The following is a 5558-nucleotide window of genomic DNA, read 5'->3' as shown; positions in this document are numbered from 1 at the left end:
GGACTATTCTTGACCTTATTTGCACGAAATTGGACCTTAAAATTCCTCATCTTGGGCTTGAATTTGGGCCACCAAATAATTGTAGCATTTGGACAATTCCTCTCCCTTGGGCTTGAGCTCTTCTTCCCCAATAAGACACCTTTGGATCAGTGATTGAAGCCCATTGAACTTATCATTGAACTCCTTAGTTTGAGATCTTGTTATGGGCCTCCTTGGAGTTTCTAAAGCTTCATCCTTGTCCTTCAATGGAGTAGAGCTTCCTTGGATGCTATCATTCCCCTCTTCTTGAAGAGAATTCATCCTCTAATTCAAATCTGCATCAAAATTGGAAAGATCAGAAACATTAAAAGTAGCACTAACTTGGAACTCACTAGGAAGATCAAGTTTATAAGCATTGTTTCCAATCCTTTCAAGGACTTTGTATGGCCCACTTCCTCTAGGATCTAGTTTGGTCTTTCTTTTGGAAGGAAATCTTTCCTGTCTCATATGCACCCAAACCAAGTCACCAGGTTTAAAAACAACATATTTTCTACCCTTATTCCTGCACAATGCAACTTCCTTATTCTTCTTTTCAATTACAAGCCTTGTTTGTTCATGAATTTTCTTCATCATATCAGCCGTTTTCTTACCATCAAGATTAGCAAAATAATTAGTAGGCAAAGACAATAAATCAAGGGGGGTAAGGGGGTTGAATCCATATACAACTTCAAAAAGAGTCTTACAAGTAGAAGAATGGATGGTCCTATTATAACCAAATTCTACAATAGGTAAGTAATCTTCCCAAGAAGTCAACTTTCCTTTCAAAACAGCCCTCAACATGTTCCCTAAGGTTCTATTAACCACTTCCGTTTGCCCGTCCGTTTGTGGGTGACAAGATGTAGAAAATAGCAATTTAGTTCCCAACTTTCCCCAAAGAATTCTCCAAAAGTGACTTAAGAACTTGGCAACCCTATCACTAACAATAGTTCTAGGTATTCCATGCAATTTAACCACTTCCTTTACAAACAAGTCAGCCACATGAGATGCATCATTAGTCTTTTTACATGGGATAAAACGAGCCATTTTAGAAAATCTATCTACTACCACAAATATACTATCCTTACCATACTTAGTCCTTGGCAGCCCCAATATGAAATCCATAGAAATATCAATCCAAGGGGAATTAGAAACAGGTAAAGGAGTATAAAGACCATGCGGCAATGTTCTAGACTTAGCCTGTTTACATTCAAGACAATAAGAACACACTTTTTCAACATCCTTTCTCATGCTAGGCCAATAAAAATGTTCAGAAAGTATTTCCAGTGTTTTGGGTACACCAAAATGTCCCATTAGCCCTCCACAATGTGCTTCCCTAACAAATAGTTCACGCAACGAGCAGTTAGGAACACATAATTTATTTTCCTTGAATAGAAATTCATCTTGAAGATTAAATTTCTCAAAAGGACCTAACTTACATTCAGCAAAAATCTCACCAAAATCAGAATCATTAGCATAGAGGAACTTGATTTGGTCAAAACCCAATAACTTTGAAGTAAGAGTAGAGATCAAAACATACCTTCTTGAGAGTGCATCAGCAACCACATTCTCCTTTCCTTGTTTGTAAGCAATTACATAAGGAAAAGTTTCAATAAACTCTACCCATTTAGCATGCCTACGACTAAGTTTACCTTGGCTCTTCAAGTATTTTAATGACTCATGATCAGTCTTGACCACAAATTCTCGAGGCCACAAGTAGTGCTGCCATGTAGCTAACGCCCTTACCAAGGCATATAGCTCCTTATCATAAGTTGAGGAGTTCAATGTTGCTCCACTTAGTTTTTCACTAAAGTAGGCAATTGGCTTGGAGTCTTGCATCAAAACTGCACCTATGCCCTTACCAGAAGCATCACACTTAATTTCAAAAGACTTAGAAAAATCAGGCAATTGCAAAAGAGGAGCTGAACACAATTTATCCTTCAGCAAGTTAAATGCATCATCTTGTTCCTTTCCCCGTGTAAAAACCTTATCTTTTTTAATAACTTCAGTTAAAGGAGCAGCAATGGTGCTAAAGTCTCGCACAAACCTCCTATAAAAACTAGCAAGTCCATGAAAACTCCTAACTTCAGTTACACTATTAGGTTTAGGCCATTCTTTTATTGCCTTGATTTTCTCATCATCTACTTCAACTCCCTTAGAACTGACCGCAAAACCTAGGAAAACCACACGATCCACACAGAAAGTACACTTTTTGAGATTAGCAATTCAGTGCTGATTTCTAAGAACTTCAAAAACTTGTTTAAAGTGCTCTAGGTGTTCATCCAGATTTTGAGAAAAGATCAAGATGTCATCAAAATACACCACAATAAATTTTCCATGGAAATCTTTAAAAACATGATTCATTAGTCTCATAAAAGTGCTTGGTGCATTAGTCAAGCCAAAGGGCATAACTAACCACTCATAAAGTCTATATTTGGTCTGAAAAGCAGTTTTCCATTCATCTGCAGGATTCATACGAATCTGATGGTAACCACTCTTTAGATTAATTTTAGAAAAGATTTTGGACCCTTACAGTTGGTCTAACATGTCATCAAGACGAGGGATAGGATGGCGATACTTTACTGTTATCTTGTTGATGGGTCGACAATCTACACACATCCTCCATGTTCCATCCTTTTTGGGGACCAGTAGGACTAGAACAGAGCATGTGCTCATACTCTCTCGAACAAATCCCTTTTCAAGCAATTCTTCAACTTGCCTTTGTAATTCTTTGGTCTCTTCAGGATTGCTCCTATAGGCAGGCCTATTAGGAAGTTGAGACCCAGGCACAAAGTCTATTTGGTGCTCAATCCCTCTCAAAGGTGGCAATCCCTTTGGAGTGTCATCAGAAAAAACATCTTCAAAATTCTGCAAAAGAGAAGAAACATTATTTGGCAAAGAAGGAGTTAGTTGTTCAAAATTAATCAATATTTCTTTGTAAGTAAGTAGTATTATGGGCAGCCCCTCTCTCCTAGCATTCAAACACTCTTTGAATTTTATATAAAGGCTCTCATTTTTCTTTTCCTTAGCCTCTTTCCTCTCACCAAAGCATTTTATTTTTTTACTCATACCCTTTTTTACCTCTTTACTTAGATCCCTGCCCTCTCTTTCTTTCTCTCGGCCATCTCTCTTTTTTTCTATCTCTTGGCCTTTTTCTTTTCCCTCAAGCTCACGTTTTACCTGTCCCTTTTTTTCCATTGTTTCCCTCAATCGTTTTTGATCTTCAAACACTTGAGAAGGAGATAATGGTGCAAGATTATACTTCTTACCATTATGCAGAAGACTATACCTATTCTTTCTTCCATGATAAGTAGTATCCCTATCATACTGCCAAGGTCGGCCAAGTAAAACATGACATGCTTGCATTGGAACTACATCACAAAGAATCTCATCTTCATACCTACCAACATTGAATGAAATCATGCATTGTTTGTTTACTTTTACTTCTCCACAATCATTCAACCATTGGAGCCTATATGGGGTAGAGCGCTTCATGCATGCAATTCCTAGTTTATCCACCAAGTATGAACTCACCACATTTGCACAACTTCCCCCATCAATAATCATAGAATAAATCTTCCCTTTTATCCCACACCGAGTATGAAACAAATTCTCTCTCTGCCCTTCATCAACACTACCCAAATTGATAGTCATAATTCTCCTAATCACCCTAATTATACCATCATTAGGCAGTTCCAAATCATCTTCCTCACTTACACCTTCTCCCTCTTCTTCTTCCCCCTCACTTTTTTCACTCTCATTTTCTCCATTCTCTCTCAGTAGGATGTTTCTTCTACTTGGACATTCATGCATCATATGCCCCCTTCCATGACATTTGTGACATTGAATAGAACTTGAAGGTTTAGAAGATTTAGGATTAAAGGTTTTACCTCCCTTTTCAACTTTACCTTTACCTCTATCATCTTGAGGTTTGGAAGGAGCTTTCCCCTCTTGAGTTGACCATGGCTTCTTAGAGATAGTGTTTGGTCGACTTCTCTATGACTTATTTTGCTGCTTTTTCTCAATTTGTTTTTCAACTTTTACAGACAAATCAACTAACTCATCTAAAGTTACAAATTGTTGTATCTCTACTACATTAGCTATTTCTGTATTTAAATCATTTAAAAATCTAGCTATTGTAGCCTCTTCTTCCTCCATGAAGTTAGCTTGGATCATAGCCATATCCATGCTTTTGAAGTACTCATCCACCGACATGGAGCCTTGCTTCAAGTGTTGAAGGCGAGATTGTAGATCTCTTTAGAAGTATGATGGAATAAATCGCTTCCTCGTTACCCTTTTCATCTCTGCCCTCGTAGCAATAGGTGGTAGCTCCTCTTGCAATCTGTCCCTGGCAAGCTTTTTCCACCAAGAAGCAGCATAATCAGAAAACTCAACAACAGCAAGTTTAACTTTCTTACCCTCAGAGTAGTTATGACAATCAAAGATTGCTTCAACTCGTCTCTCCCAAGTACAAGTTTGGATCCCTTGTCCCCTTGAAAGATGGAATCTTCATCTTTATACTATTTATATTATCATCTTCTACTCTACCTCTTTGTCCCCTCCTATCTCTTCTTTCTAGATTAAATTCAATATCAAAATCATCATTATCATATTCAGGATTTACAAAAGGGATATGGGGTGCATTCCTTCTAACTTGGGGTCTAATATTATTTGGGGGTACAACATTATTCTCCCTCCTAATTGCAGCTATGGTGTCATTCTGCTAGATAATCATATCCCTCATCTCTTGAAATTGAAGGGTCCATCTCTCAAATTGTTGGTGCATAGCTTGAAGGGTGAAGTCGTTCCTTCCTTTGACCTCGGCTTCTAAACGAGCCCTTTCCTCATCACCACCTGAATTAGACATCTAAAAAAAAAAAAAAAAATGATCAAGTATCACACTTTTAATATGGCTTTTACCCTCTTTTAAACTCACCCACACTTGCCTTTTTCCACTCAAAATCACCTTTGAACGAGAATACTTTGTAGATTTATAATTAAACCAAAACGTGTATCAAGTTCGTAGTAATAAAGTATGGAATCTTGGGGTACAAAAGAAAGTAAAGAACTAGTCCTAGAACAAGTAGGATTTAGTTGAAACAAAACGCGAATAAAAAGGAACTTATTTTAGAATTATAAGAACAAGAAAAAAAAAATTCCTCTTATTCTTAAAGGTCTAGAATCCCCTCTTCTTGCTACCTTCTTGCTTGGAAACAAATTAATGCAAAACTTGGAGAACAAGTAATAAGTTTACTTGGAGAGCAAGTAATAAGATTTCTTGAATAGCAAGTAATAAGCTTTCTTGGGTATCAAGTAATCAAATTTCTTGGAGGACAAGTAATCAGATTTCTTAGAGAGCAAGTTATAACTTTTTTTTTTTTTTTCACGCAACTGTAATATTTTTTTTTTCACGATGCTACTGTTCACGCTATTTTTTTTTTTTTTTTATTTTTTTTGTTGTTGCTCTAAGAAGAAATCCCAAGATTTATCAAGAACGGAATCTTAATAGAACCGCTCTGATACCACTTGATAACATCAAGGTT

The 5558-nt window shown here is 37.0% G+C and overlaps 1 pseudogene; it reads right to left on the bottom strand.

Moving 5' to 3' along the window:
* Nucleotides 1–303: 303 nt before the first annotated feature.
* LOC125869754 (uncharacterized) lies at nucleotides 304–4882 on the bottom strand (annotated as a pseudogene).
* Nucleotides 4883–5558: the final 676 nt, after the last annotated feature.

This window comes from Solanum stenotomum, chromosome 7 (genome assembly GCF_019186545.1).
Source record: "Solanum stenotomum isolate F172 chromosome 7, ASM1918654v1, whole genome shotgun sequence".
Taxonomy (NCBI): domain Eukaryota; kingdom Viridiplantae; phylum Streptophyta; class Magnoliopsida; order Solanales; family Solanaceae; genus Solanum; species Solanum stenotomum.
Note: the sequence above shows the minus strand (reverse complement) of the source record. Positions and strands in the feature narration are given on the sequence as shown.